The sequence below is a fragment of the Culex quinquefasciatus genome, chromosome 3, assembly GCF_015732765.1.
Source record: "Culex quinquefasciatus strain JHB chromosome 3, VPISU_Cqui_1.0_pri_paternal, whole genome shotgun sequence".
In the NCBI taxonomy this organism is placed as follows: domain Eukaryota; kingdom Metazoa; phylum Arthropoda; class Insecta; order Diptera; family Culicidae; genus Culex; species Culex quinquefasciatus.
Window position 1 is genome coordinate 121,609,388 of NC_051863.1, and position 21,239 is coordinate 121,630,626.

At 38.9% G+C, this 21,239-nt stretch overlaps 1 protein-coding gene across 4 annotated transcripts in view; it reads right to left on the minus strand.

Moving 5' to 3' along the window:
• Positions 1 to 20,628, minus strand: part of LOC6037170 (glucose transporter type 1) — a 431,006-nt gene extending 410,378 nt beyond the window's left edge. For all 4 annotated transcript variants that reach the window (XM_038261494.1, XM_038261495.1, XM_038261486.1 and 1 more), the window contains exon 1: positions 18,265 to 20,628. The gene's annotated coding sequence lies outside the window, so the exon portion shown is untranslated. The remainder of the gene's footprint in view (positions 1 to 18,264) is intronic.
• Positions 20,629 to 21,239: the final 611 nt, after the last annotated feature.

Consider the following 21,239-nt stretch of genomic DNA (forward strand, 5'->3'; position numbering starts at 1 on the left):
AAAAGATTTGCCAGTTCTGCATCGTTATCTATCACATACTATTCATTTCCCCCCCCCTCTCCGTCCAACAAAGTGTGTTCCGGAAAGCATTTTTCCAGCCAGGCCAGCCGAAAATGGCCAGCTTAACCCAGTCATAGAGTGGCCACTCCGATGCTGGTGGTCCGAGGCCATGAATGTGATCAGAATGGTGCAATTTTTACTCTAACCCCCCATTGAACTCCTCCCGTCCCCTCTTTTTGTGGTGAGAGCCCGTTCATTTTTCCACAAGCTCCAGACTCCCGGAGTTTTTCACCCTCCCCTCGAAAAAGTGTGTCAAACTCACAAAGAGAGAGGGGGGGGGAGACAATGAGTGAGACACGGTCGCCGAATAGAGTGTTTCACCAGCGATTTTTTTTCTGCTTCTGGCCACTCTGTTGGCACCACGTTTGCGGGCCTCGGGGCGTGGTGTGTCCTCTCAATATGAACTGAGTTAATTTGAGGCTTTCGTTCACCAGCAGCGCAGTCTGTTTTTGGCCATCACTGTTTGTGAGAGTAGGGGGGGGGGCGGGAGACGGGGGAGCTCAAATGGGAAAGAGGGGGGGTGGGATGATGTTCTTCTCTGCACTACAACGGCACCATGATGTTAGTTTTGGACAGTTGATGATGGCAAAGTGGTTTTCACCCAAAATGTCACTACACGGGTGCGCAAACACACATAACGATACACACATACAGCCATACGTATGCACACATACCGGTTAGTGGCCATTGAGGCTAAAAGTCATGGTGTACGGAGAAATCCGGAAAATGAAATCGATTCATTTGTTCGAAGCCAATTTTGTTGTCTGCACATTTATACAAATTTTGCAATTTTTTTAATATTTTCAACCAAACAAGTAAATATTAGAATGTTATTTTTCCGAAACTGTACATTGTTCACGAACAAAAATTAGTTTTTTTTTTCAAAATCATTCTCGATTTCATGAACGCTTGTTTACGATTGTGGAAACTTATTTTTGTCCATGCTCAGTGCATAAAAACAACTACACTGAAATAAAAAAATAGTATCAAATTCCTTTATCCTAGGAATTTTGCCTCTTTTCCTTATTTAGTAATCGGGTTTTTTGGATTACTTAATTAGGAAAGGAGCCAAAATTCCTAGAATTTAGAAATTTAGTACTTTTATTTTTTTTCAGTGTAGAAGTCCAATCTTTTAAATATCAGCCCAAGTTATAGGATGTTTCCAGAATTGAAAAAAAATCGAAAAAAATATTGCGCAATTCTCACTAACTTGGACATCGCACTAAATTATTGCTATCAATCGCACTATTGCGACTTGTCAAACTGGCTTGGGAAATTTTAATTTTCTCAAAAAATGATCAAAGCGAGCCGATGTTGCTAGCCTGTCAATTGCAATTTTAAAGTGCGAATGTCCAGTTTGGTGGAAACTGCGACTGAAAATGTAAATAAATAACTGCTGGTTGCCTAGTTTTTGGAAATTTTGTTGTCAAAAGTGCGAGAGAAAAGTGCGGGCCAAATCCAAGTGACAGTGCAAGGATCAATATTTACCTCAAAAACGGTGCAGTTTATCAAAATTTCGATAATGTACTTTATAATTTCAAATCCAATTTTGCATATAAAAAAGAAGTTTATGCAAAAAGTTGCAAAATAGTAGTTTATGCAACAAGTTGCAAAAAGAGGATTTTTTCAGCACGAGTCGTACATTTATCCAACGAGGTTCACCGTGTTGGATAAATACGAAGAGTGCTGAAAAAATCAAGTATTGCTACGAGTTCCATACAACATTTTTTGCAATTCCGAAAAACACCCATTGAGTGAAATTTTAAGTCAAATTTTCATGTATTTTGTCAACAAATCGTTTAAATTATAAAAATGTTGAAAAGTGTTACTTTTCAAAACAAATGCTGAAAAGTGTTGCTATTTGATTCTGTTATTTCTGGTACAGAAAAGTAGGCTATTTCGTCGTTCAAGAATGACAGGAAAAGTAAGTGATTTAACGACGGAATTGCAAAAAGAATAATTTGCAATAGACAAATCCAGCGAAAGCTCAACGCTGCTTTTTGATGGTGAGAGATTTGACAGCTCCCATACTAAATGTCTCGATTTTCATACTTTTTGTTAATTTTCTTCTAAAATAAAATACTTAACATATGAAAACTATATATTTTTGGTGCCCAAAATTCCTGCTGAATCGAATGGTGTACTTATCTCAATTGCAAATTTTTCGAACAGTTTTTATTTTAATAATATTCTAGACACATTTTGTGCACCTAATCAATCAATACTTTTATCATAAATAATAATTTTATTGCTTAAAAATTTAGTTTTCCTGAGCTCCCATATTCAAATACATGGAAGCTGTCATTTCTAACACCATTGGCCACCTAGCGGCCATTTCAAACTGGATACGTCTATAAACCTCGTTGGATTAATATACGACTTGTGCAGAAAAAGTCGAGTTATGCAGCGAGTTGCAAATAACATTTTTTGCAATTCCTTCGTGAAACTACTCATTTTTCCAGTCATTCTCGAACGACGAAACAGACAACTTTTCTCTACCAAAAATAACAAAACAGTCCAGGCTCGATTATCCGAAGCCTCGATTATCCAAAGTTTCGATTACCCAAAGTTCGATTATCCGAAGGTATGTATGAGACTTCGGATAATCGAATCACGAACAAAAAAACGTATTTTTTTCATTTTCTTGTTTATAACATAAAATTTGAGTTCTACGACCCCATTTTAGTCAAATTTGAGTTGTTAATTGCCTTATAAAAAATAAAATGCCTTTTTTAATATTGCATTACCCCCCTTTTTCCGCCATCTTGGATTTAAAAATTCTAAATAATTTTTGGCGTAGTTTAGGGGTTATACTCATGCTCAACAATCAAAAATTAGACAACGAAAACATAGTTTTTCGTGATTCGATTATCCGAAGTGAAATTTTTCCGAGGCCTTCGGATAATCGAGTCTGGACTGTAGTTACCCTTTTCCAAACACATGCTGAAAAGTTCTACTTTTCAGCACTGAAATAAATGCTGAAAATCAAAAGTCAACTCACCGTTCAAATCAAAATGATATTGAAAATTATTACTTTTCAACATATGTGCTGAAAAGTAAATCATTATGGCACCCATTTGAGTAATAAAAAGTTTTAGTTTTTAACACTTGTATCAAAAAGTATTACCGTAAAACAGGGTGACTGTTTGCAAAATGATAAATACGAATTAAATTCAAACGGAATGGTATGGAACCATACTGACCTTGGTAGAGAAGTGTTTAGAAGTAGTAGTTTTTAACAAATCGATGCTTCTGTGCTCTCTTGTACTAAGCTTGTTGGTTTTCCTCTCTAGTTAGCATAAGAGAGCACAGAGGCATCGAATTTTTGAGATGTTTTAAAGGTTAATTAACTATAGTTAGGGAAACATTGATAAATAGCATGATTTTAATATGTACTCTCATGTTCATGTTCATTTTCACTAAGAACTGTTTAAATTAGTTTTCAAGTTACTAGTTTTAATTGAAGATATTTCAAAAATATTTTCAGATTTAACGGGATTTTCAGTAGAACAAATTTTTAAAGCAAATTTGGAAAACTATCCACCATTTAAATCAAAACAATGTTGAAAAGTACTTTTTATCAAGACAAGTGCTGAAAAGTTCAATTTTTCAGCATCCATTTCACTGCAGGAAAGTAAAATTTTTCAGCGATTGTTTTGAAAAGTGTTTCTATATTCGAATCTGATATATTTGGTAAAGAGGCAGTTTCGTCGATCACGATTGACAGGAAAAGTAAGTTGTTTCACGATGGAATTGCAAAGGAAAATCGGCTTTTTATTTATCAAAAAAATATTGTTTTAAACGGCATCAGTGCTAAATATTTAAGGCCCTTGCTGGTTCATAGCTTAAAAGATGTCCTTTTTAGTCCTCTAAAAATTGAAAAAAAATAAATCAACAATCGCAAATCGATGTTTGTGTTAAATGAAAGTGTATTTTTTTAGAGCTATTTGAGTTTATTAGGAACTATCAAAGACACGACATTTAACAGATGTTGCGTTCTCAAACTTCAATTTCTTGAATACTTAGGTACATTCAACCTCCGGTGGTTGGTCACTTTTTCGTTTGACACCTTTTAGTTTGTACCCCGTTGGTTTGACAAAGTCAAACTAAAAAGTGACGAACTGTCACTTTTTCACGGCGCTCACGCACACTATCAAAACAAACGTTTGGTAGTTTGTGTGAATTCCGTGTAAAAGGGGTGTCAAACCAATAAGTGACCCCGTTCGTTTGACAGCAATTGGTGTCAAACCATCGGGGTTTCAGTATTAAGTACAATATTTAGGGTGCCCAGAAAAAAATGACCCATGAAAATGAAAACATAACTTCACCATTTTTAGATATTTTACGTAAATTTTTCCGAGGAATCCGAAAAAAATATTTTCAAACAAAGGCTCTTTGATCCCGAGACCGTCAAAATAGTTTTTTTAAATTTTCATTCGACCTTTTCAAATGTTAGGCTAAATATTTGAAACTTCTTACTATTTTTCCTTAAAAGCCTATCTAATACCCTTTCGTTTGCGTCCAAGACAGCTTAAATCGGTTGAAATAGTGCGTAGTTATGATTTAAAAAAAATACGAAAATGACCGTTTTTAAGACCGTTTACGGGTCTCATTATTTCGGCCAAGGATTCCCCAGAAAATTTTGAGCCCGATCGGATAACTTTTTTTTACGAATCATGCTGTTTTCGTGGCGAATTGCTGTTTTAAACTTAGAATTTCGGTGAAACAAAAACTAAGCATACTAAAATTACTTTTTTAAATCCCTAATAAGGATCCCTAATCAGGATAGAGTTTTACAGCTTTGGTATGTTCAACAAAGTTGTAGATCATTAAATTTCCAATAAGTATATCACTAATATCTGAATGGAAGTAACACAACTGCAGACAAAACAAAACAAATTGGGTTTTCATACGTTTTTTTCCGATTTTTTCCATACAAACTTTACCTTTACGTATCGACCGATTTTGCTCATATTTGGCCCAAAATCATAAAATAGCTCAAGGAACAATATTCAGCTCGTGGAGTGAGGTTTAAAAAAAATCTCATATTCTGGGCACCCTAATGTACAGCTGTCAAATGTCTAATCAAATCTAATCTAATCTTATCAGACCCTAGCGCAGCCAATCTTTTGAAGGGATCCTGGAGAGTGCCTTAGGTTAGGTGACGCCTAGCACTCTTCTTGTCATTTATTAACATTTGTAGTGCGCCATTGCATTAGAATGCATTGAAACATCACAAGCGTAAAACCGGCCAGGCCTACTGCGTAAAGCCGTATCGCAGAGATGACTCGTAATTGGGTTGAGTTTGAGCACTGAGTGTTCAAACAACAACACAATTCTGAATCAACAGGGGACGAAGAAGCGTGGGGACACACCACCATACGCTCCGTGATTTGGTTGAATTCGTTGGGAGCACCATGCTAAGATGGTTTGGTACTCCGGCCTAGTGGTTAGCAGTTTTGCTTACCAATCCAAAGGACGGAGGATCGAACCCCGCCTCGAGCGACTTTGATTTTTCGTTCATCATTTCAATTTTCTATGTTCTAAACTTTCTCGTTGGGAGCAGATGGGCATCGAACCCAGAACCATTCGCTTACAAAGCGAACACCGTAACCAGTCAGCCACGGCCGCTCCCCCCAAATAATGGTATAGCTGTCAAATGTGTACGAAAACTTGTATGGACGAACCAATTACGCAGAATGACTTCTTTGATTCCCTACAAAGCTTGAGGCAAATAAAAAAATACATAACAAATAGTCGAAATTTTTGAGAAATATTTTCCACAAACCCACTTTTTTTACTTTCTCGAATATTTTCCGTGCAAAATTCCTCACCCCCAAACCAGTACTGCTGAAGATTAGCTTTTTCGGGAGTTGGTCAAGATTCAGCTGCCAGAAAGGAGGGAGGGTACACCGTGTCACCGTGGCCAATCCGGATGGGTTTGATATCCATTGGGATGGTAGCAGTGGTTGAACTTAATTTGCTTTTTGCCATCCAGATTATTCACACCACTACCAGCAGGACGAGATGCTCCTAGGACATGTGATTCTTTCTGTGAGAACCTATGGCGTTGGAGTGGTCACGTGGACCGGAATGGCAATCCTCGGGGGAGCATCCGTGGATGGGTTTGGGTAATGTAAATTGCCAATTATGAGGCATTCTACAGTATGGTTGATCGGTTAAACAAAGTGATGCGATTGATAATTAGATTTTTCTAGATTTTAGCTTTGTTGATTTGGTTATGCTTGGTATTAGTTAGCTAAAAAGTTTACCTTATACTAAGATACAAAAAAAAACTTAGTTATTATTTTTAGGAACAAACATCAGGAAATGGGGATAGATGTTTGCCAACGTTATGGTTAACTCCTGAGTTTTCTTTTGAAAAGGTCCTATAAACATATGAAATGCATTAGCTTATAGGTTTGGTAAAATGCCTGTACCAAATGCTGTTACACTCAAATCGACTGAATGAAATCTCGGGATGTTGTTCCGTTATGCATTTTTTTAAACGTGTCCACTAATTAAAACAGATTTCATTTGCGATGAAAAAGCGTTATTTTTTCCCTCAATCTACAACCGGGATGAACCTTAAGCCCTGCTCAGGTGCGTCCCGGTTGCCATCCAGATTTCCTCTCCCAGTGGGGGGTTCCAAATAATTACATCGGCCAAGCCTTCGCTAAAACCGTCCGTCGTTGTCGTCGTTTGCCAGCAGAACCGGACGCGGGATCAGGACACATAACGACTGCCGGACGGAGATGTCGCCGTATTATGCGGTGGACAGGCCCCCCCTCCCAAAAACATACAATCTCCTCGCTCGTTCGCTCGCACACACATTCACACGTTGAATGAGCCTATTTATCAACCCCGGGACCGGTGCTGCTGCTGACGACCTCGGAAATCCCAAACTCCGTCGACGGTTTGACGGTGCGATTTTCGCTTCCCTAATGTTGTACGAACCAGATTCTGCGGAACTTATGAGACAGCTGTGGGTAAGGGGAATGAGTTCAGGGGAAGATGAAGTGGACATCTCGTTGACATTTTGCCGTCTTGTCTTATGTTGGATTTGGACAAAACTGATTTGATAAAACTAACAAACTGGTACTCACTACATTCTACTTTCGTTCGTTTCACACACAAACGAATGAGTGCTCACACAGTCATTGACTTTCCTCTGGAAAAAAACCATTCGCTCAGAGATTCCGATCATCTCTCCCATGATCACAATCAAATGACTTCTGTCACGACGCAGCAAACACAAGAAAGAGAGAGACGCAAAACGAGAGAAAGAGAAAAAGCACGTTGTCTCGTTCGGGCGGCGGCTTGAGTGGTGCTCATTTTTCGTTCGTGTCGTCTTTGTGTTTACGTTCACCAACCATCGCCAAGCAATGCCGATCATGGTAGGCGCTGTGTGCCAGCGATCAAATTTCGTTTTTAGACATGATCGCTGATAGAAAGTTCTATCAAATATCAGTCCCATTCAGTGACAGATCCCTTTGCAAGCATTGTTCCAAATCAATGAAGCAGGGGCTGGTAGACCTTACTTTGACTTGTGCAAAAACACATGCATGTGGAAAGTGTTTTTGATTTATGCCAAAGAAATTAATTGCCTCGAGAACAGCTAGACACTGGGCCCAATCTAGATACATCTGTGGTATTACTTTTCTCAAAAACGTCCTCATGTTACAAAGTGTGGCAAGATAGCACGATCGTGACGAACTGCGGCCTTGTCGTCATTTCAGGGCTCACCCATCACAAGGGGACAGATCCCTGGACGATGGGCAGCGAAGATTTGCTGACCGGTGAACCCGTTTTCTCGCCACCTCATCCATAACATTTTCCCGGGGAAAACTAGGACATTCTAGATGTCAAGCCCCAAACACACACACACAAACACGGTCTCCTATTCACGAATATTTTATCGCATTTTTGATGGGATGTAAATCTTGTATACAATCCCTCCCCAGGGGACGTGGTGGCGGGACTGAGGCTAAGGGTACAGCAGCGGGGTTTTGGGCCCGGATGATGACGGAGGTTACAAGTTGGACAGAATTGCTGGGCTTGTAATGATGATTTATCTTGATTTTCGGAGGCTTTGCACGACGGCGAACCCCCGTCGGCCTTGGATGCTGCTGGTAGGGTGTGTGAAAAGCGTGTTGGGGCGTAAAAAATTGAGAATGCATGATTTGTGAGAATTCCTGACACAATTTTGTGATGCATGATATTTTATTGTGTAAACAAACAGGGAGTTTCACCCCGAAACAAACATTTGTATTTTTTTAAGCGAAAGTCGGCTAGTCAGCCAAAGGATCGATAAAAAACAATCTAAAGTTAAAACAAAAACTTTCAGGCCAACTTACAGAACCATACGAATTGTGGCAATATGGGTATCAAAATTCATGGTTTTTGATACTTAACATAATAATGGCCATTTCGACAGTAGTGGCCACAACCTGGAGTGGACGGTGATCTCAAAGCAGGTTCCCGCGGGGCCCGGAGGACCTTTTACAGAACCATACGAGTTGTGGCAATATTGTTATCAAAATTCATGGTTTTTGATACTGTACATGAAAATTGACATTCTGACCATAGTGGCCACAACCTGGAGTTGCCGGTGCCCTCATGGAAGGTTCACCTTGGGAGAACATTTATGACAGTTTTGCCGACAAATCTATGAAACAAAATAAAAAAGTGCAGTGCTCCTTGGGACGCGCAGTCCTGTTTTTTTGTCTCTTTTGTGTCGCTCTTTGTGTGCATGAGGTGATTGGGCATAATAATTGAATAATGCTATCAAAAGTGCGGTGCTTCGGTGGACGCGTAGTCCTGTTTTTTCGTGATAATTTTCGTCTCTTTTGTGTTGCTATTTGTGTGTATGGGGTGATTGGGCATAATAATTGAATAATGCCATCAAAAGTGCAGTGCTCCTTGGGACGCGCAGTCCTGTTTTTTGTCTCTTTTGTGTCGCTCTTTGTGTGCATGAGGTGATTGGGCATAATAATTGAATAATGCTATCAAAAGTGCGGTGCTTCGGTGGACGCGTAGTCCTGTTTTTTCGTGATAATTTTCGTCTCTTTTGTGTTGCTATTTGTGTGCATGGGGTGATTGGTTTTATGTGAGTAGGTTTTTTTATGTTATTTTTTTTTTTTATTTTTATTTTTTTCTCTCCATTTCCTCAGTTTGATTTGCGATTCCTTTCCGTCGGGTCGTGTTTTTTTCGCGATCGTCGTCGGTGTGTGTTTTTCGTTTTTTTTCGCGTGCGTGTATGTGTGTAAAGGTGCGGCTGGCTCTGGTTGTCATCGATGACAATTGAGTCAGTCTGATTTGCGATGCCTTTCGGTCGGGTCGCAGGGCTTTTTCGCATTCGTCGTCGGTGTGCAATAACAACAAAACCTTATCATACCATTTCAGCTCGATAAACATCGTAACTCGTCGTTCGCTTCGTTAATCAGTACCCCACTAAACATGAATCATGTAAAACTCTTAAAAACATCTCAATTAAAAAGTCAGACTGTTAAATCCATCATCATTTAATTACAAATAATTTTGGTTCTATCTTTCCACAGCCGGCTGTCTAAGATTAAACCATTTCAATTAAAAGTTAACAGCCGATAAACGGGAAATGTCTCATCCGCAGCATCCGATTGCTTGCCTTGAGAATAAAACATAATACCTTCAACAAACACTATGATTTTGGGTCGCATCATCATCTTCTATGATGAATCCTGACCAAACACCCTATCCTACTAACAAATTTTCAGGTTCCTGGCGCTTGTGGGGTGTAAGCACAGAGTAAATCAGCTGCCCTAGTAGCAACCTGCGCTAACTAACATTCCCGTCCCTTAAAATCGAGATCTACAAACTGACATGGCGGGCGCCGTTGGTGGCCAATGACTGTTACCTATTCGCAACTGATCTAGCTTTAGCAATCATGGTGTTTTATCTTTTCAGCGCATTCATACATGCTGTTGATAAGGGAAACACCACTAGATCGTCGAAGCCTATAATCAGTAGTGCTGAAAGGATATTACGGTTCTGTTCAGCAACGGAGGGGCAACCATGGGTGATCTCTCATGCTCATGCTCATGCTCATGCTCAAATCTATGAAACAAAATAAAATAATCTTATTCCAGATTTCACTAGCAATCCAAAAACACATTCAAATTGTTTTGTCCTATGTCTTTCGGTTATGTCTCTGACATACCATCTTGAACTTTTTTTTCTGTGTACGTAACGAATAGCACAAATAAACGTAAGCGAGCAACTCCGTAGTAACAGTTCAACAGGGCGAATCTGCGTTTGTAAACAAGCAGTCCATCCCTTCTTACTTGACGTGAGCTGTCACTTGAGCAAAAGGGATGGACTGTTTTTTTTTGTTTTTTTTTTTTTCAAACGCAGATTTGCCCTATCAAACTGTAACTACGGAACTCTGTTTTGTTGATTTCCCTGAAGATGGTGTTTTGATAAAGGAAAACTGCGAAAGTGATCAGAATTGATTAGAGCGCTCAATTTGCCAAAAATGGGTTTATTTCCCCTATTGTCAAAAAACCAAATGCATCGCATTTACTTTTTAAAGCACGGTTGACAAAAAATGGAACAGCATGCCATGGTTTCAACACTTCAATGATTTTTTTAAATAGAGCAATTCTCTACGAAATCGGTCTTTTTTAGAATTTTAATTTTTGTATTTTTTAATCCGAATGAAATTTTTTTGGTGCCTTCGGTATGCCCAAAGAAGCCATTTTGCATCATTAGTTTGTCCATATAATTTTCCATACAAATTTGGTAGCTATCCATACAAAAACGATGTATGAAAATTCAAAAATCTGTATCTTTTGAAGGAATTTTTTGATCGATTTGGTGTCTTCGGCAAAGTTGTAGGTATGGATATGGACTACACTGAAAAAAACGAAACACGGTAAAAAAAATTTGGTAATTTTTTATTTAACTTTGATTTGCAAAAAAAACACTATTTTTCATTTTTTATTTTTTGATATGATTTAGAGGACATAAAATGCCAACTTTTAAGAAATTTCCAAGTTGTGCAAAAAATCTTTGACCGAGTTATGATTTTTTTAATCAATACTGATTTTTTCAAAATATCGAAATATCGGTCGCAAAATTTTTTTCAACTTTATTTTCGACGTAAAATCAAATTTGCAATCAAAAAGTACTTTAGTGAAATTTTGATAAAGTGCACAATTTTAAAGTAACTTTTTTGAAAATAGTCGCAGTTTTTCATTATTTTAAATAAGTGCACATGTTTGCCCACTTTTGAAAAAAATATTTTTGATAAGCTGAGAAAATTCTCTATATTTTGCAATTTTGAACTTTGTTGATACGACCCTTAGTTGCTGAGATATTGCCATGCAAAGGTTTAAAAACAGAAAAATTGATGTTTTCCAAGTATCACCCAAACGACCCACCATTTTCTAACGTCAAGACTAACATTTCAAAAGAGTTAAATATTCAATATTACGCCCTTTTAAAATGTTAGTCTTGGTTTAAAAAATATGAAATTATTTTTTTCGAAAAGATCGGAAAATTTTACGAATGTTTCATATTTTAACATTGTAAATCGGACCATTAGTTGCTGAGATATCGACATTAGAAAATGGTGGGTTGTTTGGGTGAGACTTAGAAAACATCAATTTTCCTGTTTTTAAACACTTGCATGGCAATATCTCAGCAACTAAGGATCGTATTAACAAAGTTCAAAATCTCTAAATATAGAGAATTTTCTCACCTTTTAAAAAAAATTTCAAAGGTGGGCAAACATGTGCACTAATTTAAAAAAAATGAAAAACTGTGACTATTTTCAAAAAAGTTATCTAAAAATGTCTTTAACTTGAAAACGGTGCACTTTATCAAAATTTCACTGCAGTACTTTTTGATTGCAAATTTGATTTTACATTGAAAAATGAGGTTGAAAATTTTTTGCGACCAATATTTCGATTTTTTGAAAAAAAAATCAGTATTGATTAAAAAAATCATAACTCGGTCAAAGATTTTTGCACAACCTGGAAATTTCTGAAAAGTTGGTCGCGAGATATAATTAGAAATATTTACGAATGTCGGGATTGTACGTGCGTCAAACGCGTTCTGACCTGAAATCTCTTAGGCCAGTTTTCGCACTTACAGCATTTTTAAACATATTTCAAGATAGCACGACAAGATTGAACCTTCTTTCATGTAAAAAGTGTCAACAATGCACAGAGTTTATTCGGTTTTTATTGAATACCGCAGGATTGGATTCGAATTTTGAGGATCTGTAAAAGTCAAAAGATGAGGCATAAAACGCTGCACACAATTTCGTTCTTAACTCAATTTGGCTCAATATACACTAGTGGCAAGTTAGCACGACAGTGACGAAATTTAAGCTTAAGCAAAAATAAAAAAAAACTGTATCCGGGACAGTAAACCGAATTTCTCTAATAATCGTAATATTTTCAACACAAGTCCAGTCCGCGACCCTCAAAAAGTCATATTGTTTGAATCATTCGTCTTGCTCGACTCAAACCCAAACCGACTTATCTCCGGCAAAGCTCCGAAAACAAACGATTCTTCAGCTTGCTAACACTTGACGACCCGTCTCCTTCAAACCTCCCCCCGTAAAAACCGTCGCGGTACGCAGCAAATTGAGCCGCTTCACTACTAATGAAAAGAGCTTTTCCTCTCCTTTTTTTTGTCTGACGACCGGCGGCGCGGCGTTTGTGAGCCAAATCGAGCGGAAAAATCGCATCCACTCAATCTTTTGCAGCCAACAGCCCACGTGGGTGGGTGGTAAAAAGCAACATCCATCATCAAACGCTCACACATTTCACTCCGTAAATAGTCCACTTAAAAGAATTGAGTGTGTGCGGGACGGGGCGCATCATTGTCGTCGCCAGAAAATGTTTAGGATTCAGACAGGAATACAAGAAAAGCTCAAATGGACAGACCAGAACATGTATGTGTGATGTGAACGACAGGATTTTCAATCCAATCATCGGCTTTTGGGTTGAGCTTGCAAGCAACAGCAGAAAAAAACGAGGCAAACAGCACATTTTCGAAGAAAATTAGGATGATCACCGGGAAGACAGAGTCTCTTTCGAAATTGGCCGAGCAAAATACATATCGTGTCCGTATTTGCAACAAAGAAAAAAGCTCTTGGAAGTTATACACGCATTTTCCGGAAGATTCATTTGGAACGCTTTTTGTCGTCACTTCGGGATCGAGTTGAAATTTGATTGATGTTGGTTTTCAACGATAGATGCTCTGATTTTTTTTATCTCATCAAATTTTAAACTTGATTTATCGCTTTTGGATGAATCAAATAATAATTTTAATTCAACCGAAAATATCTTGATTTTATTTTTAAATCTTTAATATGGGATACAACATACATCGAAAACATTCAATTACATCTAAATGTAATCGAAATTTATGGTCAAAGTACTGATAGGCCGATAAGGCGTTGTTGAAATGTTACGTCGTCCCCTCTGTCACGTACTTTTCCTATACTTTTCACATGGACCGTCCTGTTACACATAGAATCTGAATGGTTGTCCAGATTTGCCTGTCAGCAGGATTTTAAAAACTTTATACCACTTTGTGCAGTTCACAATGCCTCACCATTCCACCATCACATATCCCCAAAATTCGATTTCAATCATAAGATATTCAATAAAAATCGAAAAAAAACTCCGTGCATTTTTGTCACTTTTCATATGAAAGAAGTTGTAATCTTGCCGTGCTATCTTGACACGCCCTGAAAACTGATGTAGGTGCGACAAAGGTCAAAGCGCGTTTGACACAAATACGAGCTTGACTACCGTAACATTTGTAATTGTGTTTGTTATTGTTTACATTTCGATTCCCATCTGCTGCAACCTTCCATCGGATGAGGAAGTAAAATGTCGGTCCCGGCCTTGGTTGTTAGGCCGTTAAGTCATTCCAGGTGTAGGAGTTGTCTCCATGCCATAAGTACAAACAACACACCAAACCAAGCCTACTCCGGTGGAATCGCTGGCGGCGGTTGGATTCGCAATCCAAAGGTCGTCAGTTCAAACACTGGGGTGGAAGGTTCCTTGGAGTAAAAAGAGGTTTGGGTGCTCTCCCCATTCAAGCCTTCGGACTCCTAGGTTCGAGCAGAAACTTGCAATAGAGACCACAAAAGACCCGGGGGTCGTTAATGTGGATGGTTTGATTTTTATTGTTTACATTGCGTGCTCTCGTTTTTGTTTATTCAAGGTCAAACATTAAAACTAGAAATTCTCGTAACGTTGAAAAGCAATGTGCGACAAGCTGGCACAACAGCGTTGAATTGGGCGATTTTTTAATTTTATGGATAAAATTATAGCATAATCCATTTTATCAAAGTTATTGTAACTTTTATTATTTAATGTTTTTTTAATATTGAAAATTTATGTTGAAAGGTGCATGGATCAGTTGCATGACCAAGTGGTCGATGGAGGATCTATACCAGATTGGAAGTAAAAATTATGATTTACTTTTATGAACAGCCTTAAGGGCCGGTCATAAAACTATTTTGAAAAGCCGTCGCGGGCCGGATGAAATGGCTTCACGGCCCGGACGTTGGGCAGGCCTGCTTTAAACTATATTTAGAGCATGTACACGGAGAAAAAAGAGTTCCTAAAATCGTGAACAAGCGTTCATGAAAATGGGAACCACGAACAAAGTGTTCAAATTTCATGGTACGTTTTTCAAAATCGTACCATGGAATTTGAACACTTTGTTCGAGGTTCCCATTTTCATGAACGCTTGTTCACGATTTTGGGAACTCTTTTTTCTCCGTGTAGGAAAACATAATATGTTATCATTAAAATCAACAAAATACAAATCGGCTCTGAATTTTGAGTGTAGTGTCCTAAATGATTGTATGATTATATTGCGCCTTGCAACAATTTCTAGAGTTTTGTATATCGTGCTAGGCCTAGATTTTTTATCACACTGCTAGTCCTGCAAGACTGAGAACTGTCCACTTTGCGCAATTTGCACCTCAGTAGAGTGCTGCGGAATAATTTTCATCACAGTGGGCAAACTGATTTTCCGTCACACCATTAAAACAAAACAAGTGTAATGCATCGACTTCTGACAACAATCTAGTCACCAAGCTGTGGTAGCCGATGCAGTTATGTCACTGAGATGGTCTGTTAAAGGTTCCTGGCTCGATTCTCGTAGTTGGAACTTTCGAGTTTTTTGACGAGTTATTTTTTTAATGAGCTGGAGGCAAGGCCAGAGGGCATAATTGTCTCAGCCGAGATGGCCATTATTCTAACGGTTTGACGATTGCTGGTCAATTTTGGGTGAAACAAAACAAACATTAACAGCCTGCCTTGGCAACGGGTATTTTCGTCATCACTGTGAGGAAAATAATTTCGCAAGACTCTAGTAAAGTGCAAAATGCGCAATATTTAGGCTTAGTCATTTTTCACGCTCACAAATTGCAAATTTCACGGGGAACGTAATTTTAAAACACCCAATTCACGAAAATTTTGCGAAACGCGACCTTCCTTGTACATATTTTCGGCCTACCTTCTGATTGGTTGAAATCTCGTAGCACGTGGCGAACTTTTTTGACGTACGGTTCAGCCCCAGCTCGTACAGTACAACCGCTCAAATTCGGTCGACAAACATGCACAATCATTTTGATGTTTAAAGCCACAAATAAACATCAGAACGATTGATTACACTTGCATTACGTGCATAATTAGCTTCACAGTAAAAAATAATGTAAATTTGGAAGCTGTAATTCTGGAAGGTTGAATATTACCTCTTTTATGATGTATTTTTACCTCAATTTAGACTGAAAAAGTGACATTACACCAGAAAAGAGGTAAAATTACACATTTTATCTGACATAAAATATGTACCCCTTCCCAGATGTAATATTACCATGATTTTTTTCTGTGTTGGGCATGATTTATATCATTCTTTATGAGTTTTAAACATAATTAAACATTTGTTGCATAGCCAGACAACAAGCCCGTAATATGCTAGAAACACTGTAACTTGTGAAAAGCGCACACACACTGTCACAATTTGTAGAAGTGTCAAATGGATTGAATATAGAGCCATTCTCTCCGAAATGGACGAAGTTATTAATCAGTTATTTTATTGATTTGGTGGCAGTTTCGTGATTGTTTTTGCAACGGGATTGTGCAATCCACCATTAAAAACATATCACCGCTGGTTGGAGATTCGGGGGACGGCTCTCATTCGTGTGCTGAGCGATGAAAGCCGGGCGCTGAGTGTCAACAAGCGGTAAGCAAAAGTGGTGAAATTTTTCGACCTGATGGGCAACAAGCGATTTGCCTAGAAAAAAGTGAAGAGTGCAATTTGTATTGCTTTATTTCTCATTTAGGAGGAAAAAGTAAATTATTCATGCCCACCAAAATGAAGATAATGACTGCACGTATCATTATCAAGTGACAGATTCCTGCCAGATTTGATGAAATGCTCAATTTCGTTGAATTAAGTTTGGTAGACCCAAAATAGGTACTAGGCCCAAAATAGGGACAAATACCCTAAATTTAATTTCTGCGACAATTTGCTCAGTAAAAATATTTTTCAAAGTTTTCTTCTAATTTTTCAAAAACTAAATTAGAAATCAATGGGCAAACATAATTTAACTTGTAACGATATCGATATGTTTTTCAAAATCATAACAAAAAACAAAAAAGGTGGGTTTTTGTTTAACTTCAACAGGAGCCATCCACCCAAAAAATCAAGTATTGTGAAAATAAAACAAGACACAGAAAAATCTGAAATTTGTTAAAAATAAATCAATATAATTAAAAAAAATCTGTGCAATCTTTAAAAAAACACAATATACTTGCTTAGTCAATTTTAACATGTTTTGATTAAAAAGCCAACATTTGTAAAAAAAATTAAACTTTTTGGTATGAGAATAACTGAAATCAAAAGATTGATGTTATCTTTCTTGTAATATTTTTTTCCTTGCAATAATTTTTGATGATGATTCCGAGAATATGTTTTTGACTTTGAATGATTTTTGTAAACATGATTTAAGTATTCACAGCATTCACTTCTCATTAAATATTGTCACAATTTTATGGTAATTTATGATTTGCTAACAATCCTTCAAATGGTAATATCCTTATTAATATCACGCTTTTCAATCGTAAAGCAATCAAATTTATATAAAAGTCTTCATGGGTGAAATATTTATTATGTTGTTATTTAAATAATTTAAAAAAAATGATTTGAGAAAATTAATAAATTTTACGGGATTTCACGGGAATCTTCAAATTTCCAAATTTCACGCTGTCCGCGAAATCGTGAAAATTCACTTACCCTAATTATATTGTCAACTTTTTTTTAATTCAACACAAATTATGTTCAATTGTTTGTTTCTGAATCACCTAAACATATTTTTAGTTGCAAAATTAATCGAAAATTTCGGTTTGGTTTAGTGTTTATTTCGAGTCTTTTAGAATACAACTTAAAAAAATAGCTCTACAATGCACCGCAGTGATTTGAAAATTTTAAATCCAAGATGGCGGCAGTGTTGAAATATTGTGCATTTGGTAATATTACAGGCAATCGAAACTAAAATTTCACTAAGATATGGTCGCAGAACTCAAATATAATGTTAAAATTAAAAAGTACGAAATTTTAAAATACGTCTGTTCAGGTTGAAGGATTTATTGAGAATGATCCTAAAGTTACAATATCTGAACCTCAATAGCTTAGTCATAGCTTACTACTATCTTACAACATTTTAGGTTAGCTAATCCAAGTAGCCTTTGACTAAGTAAGCTACGACTAAGCTATTATCTTACAACAGCAATAATAGTTACTGCTGCAAGTTACACGAAGATTTTGTCAATACAATTCATACATTTATCCATTGAGGTTAATCGAGTTGGATAAATACGACGAGTGCTGAAAATATCATGTTTTGTAACAAGTTAAATACAACATTCAAATTGCAACTCTAAAAATCGCCCTCTGAATTGAATTTTTCAAGGAAACGTTTGTTTTCCCGCTTAAATGTTATTTGCAAGATAAGGGAGAAACATCAAAAACAGTATTGAAAAGGATTATTTTTCGATACAAGTGCCAAAGGGTTTAACTTTTTTTTTACTTCTTTCCATTTTTTTGTAAATAAAAACTAAAACATGACAATATGGAATAGTACGCTTATCAAAAATAAATTAACACCTAATTTCTTTGAAAACCTACCTTCAAATCTCCACACTTTCAGGTCTTTTTAACAGACAGAAAATTGTCCTTCTCAGCTCAGACCACAAAACATTTCCAGGAACAACACGACTAGTTTGTGTGTGTTTGTGTGAATGTGTATTGCACGGAAATTTTCACGATCAACCACTCAAATGTACATAAATATATTTATTTATTTTCATCTTCTTCGCGCCACCACCCTTTTTGCTTCGTTTTCTTCCTTTTTTCTATTATTTCCACGTATCACACACCACAGCGCGCTCAGCTTAGCCCGTAAATGTGTGTATATTTGTGTAGCTTACACGTACATAAATTTTCGTCCTGAATTTTGCTCGATATTTTTCCTTCTTATTCCGCTATGCTAGGCATACACACTCCACGCTGGGTGAAATTTATTGCACACATTCCTACACACCCACAAACTCACACGAACGCCCTGTTTTTCGGGAGGTTTCTCTCACTTTTTTTCTTTTTCGCACAGCACACTACAGCAGCGCCACACGGTGTGCGAGTGAAAATTCTTTGAAGTTCAACCAACAACAAATAGAGAGCACTTTGCGTTATGAATTTTTGGTTACACGTACACACGTCTACGCCAGGAAAAACATTTGTAGGGCGACACTTTTTTTCTTCTAAATGTTCCAACTTGTTTGCGGCGCGAAGATTCGCTAGTTTTTCTCTATTTCTATTGTTTCTATTCTCGTCAGTAGTTCTGCTTCAGTGTTTGTGTGAAAAACAAACACGTCAAAATCAACACTCGGAAAGATTGTGTAATTTTTCATCCGCGAAAAACAACTGCAAGGAGGTTTTTCCTTCTTCCTTTTCCACGCTCTTCTCTATTGTTTCGATTTTCGCAGCGCACACACAAAAAACACTTTGCACGTTTTTGTATGTGTGTGTGTGTGTGTGTGTGTTTGTGTCGGTCGGAATGTCGCACAGTAGGCCACGAAAACAAACCAGCAAACTTCCTCTCCCTCCCTTTCGTTTTAGGTGTGGGTGCCACCGGGAGAGGGTGGGCTCGAGACAGAGACAAAAAAAAACGAATTTTCCTCGAATTTGACGAACCTTTCACTCACGCTCACGCTCGGCACACTGCACTGCGCGCACTCTTTCTCTCTGCTGCTGCTTGGTGTGAGTTCTGGTCCCTCTCTCGCTCGCACTCGCACTTTTGGTCCACACTCACACAATCTTTTATCGATATTTTCGGGGCTGCGTCAAGGGCCAGCAATTTTGTGGGACCTGGCAATTCACCAGCCGTTCCGGCCGTTCGGACAACGGGGACACACGACTCGAGGTCGCCGGAATGTGGTTCCCGGGACCACGCCGCTGCGGCAACGACTCCAACTTCGTCCCGTTTGAGGTTAGGACACTTTTTGAAGAGATCGAGTGAAGAAAAAGTAGCTCCCGCGGCACTGGAAAGGAAAGGTTCCTTTCTCCCGGGGAACCGGAACCGAACACTGACCACACTACACTTTGCGGGGGCACCGTTGTCCCGTTCCGGAAGTCCTGAACCGTCCGCGTGGAACCTCTAGAACAGCTTCCAAGTTCTGCAACACGGAGCGCAGCACAAAGTCTCACCACAGTCTGTGCGGAACCGCCCTAAACAGTCGTCACACACCAGATACCTGGCCCTGGCCAACAGGACCCCCCAACCTCACGGAACACGACGTACGGAGAACCCACACTCTGGTGAGTCGCGAGGAGGTCCTGAGCTTTTCTCACCCACTCTCACCCCGGCGCGAACCGGTTCACCCAAGCACTCACGCTCACGCTAACGCTCTCGCTCTCCGGAGCAGGTTCTTCCTCGTGGTCACTCGGAAGGCGCGCGCGGCGCGGGAGTTCCGGAGCTGAAGGACGAAAACGCACGGATTCATACACGCGAATGTCTCGTTTTGGCCAACACGGAGGTCAGGCGGGGACACATGGGGAGGGGGAAAGGTTGACCCAGAGTAGGTTGGAGCGCCGCACGAGGACACGGGGAGAGTCTGTGGGAAAAAAGTGGTTCGTTTTATTTTCACACAATCAATATCTCTGCATGCGAAATCGATTCGGTTTCTACACGACGAGCGTTCCCAAAATCAACTCCACAGCTGCTGTCGCCGCTGCCGTCGTCCCGGGTCGTCCGGTTCCGCGAAATGTTCCCGGATGGCCATCATGCGCCAAAACGGAACCTCAAATCACCCAGTTATTGTATACCCGTAAGCCTCAAAGCCTCCTTCCGAACACACTTATTCAAAGGTCCTGGTGACCACCGCGTTGGGAGACACCCCTCCCCGCTTTGAAGAGACCTACACCGAAAAAAACTGACCACAACCCGTGGCGTGTCCGCGGCGGCGTTTGGACCACAACCTTACGCGAGAACGAACGAAACGAAACTGCGATCCCGTTTCGGAACCCGCCGCGAAAGGACCGTACCGGTAACTCAGCACGCGCACGAGAGAGTGAGTGCGCCGCGAGCGAAAGGGATTTCCCTCCGGAAAAGTTCGGCAGAGAGCCGAAAGGACATTCGAATTTGCGAAAATCTCAGTGAGCGATTTTCCGCACGGGGCTAGCGAAAATGAGAGAGTGGAGAGCGCGCGCTTTGGTGAGAGGGTGGGTTGGGTTGCTGTTTTTTTTTTTGCGATGAGGGTGAGCAGTGAGATTTGTTGTGGGAAATTGGTGAGATGAAATGGGTCGGGGGAGATTTTGGGTGGATTCAGGATGCGGTACAAGCTGATGAAACGTCAAAATAGGGGATGTTTTTTGGTCCTTTTTGATGGGGTAAATGATAGAAATTGGATCGACTTTTCAGTAAATAATCAGGAATGGTAAAAATATCTGTTGTTTAATTGCCTTAGAAGATCAATATTTGAAATTTTTGGTGCAATTAATTCTGACATTTTTTAATCAAAATTGCATAAAAACATTTAATATTGCTCTTTAAGTCATACCGTCAGCAAATATGGGAACATGGGTAAAAAAACGATACACCTCTC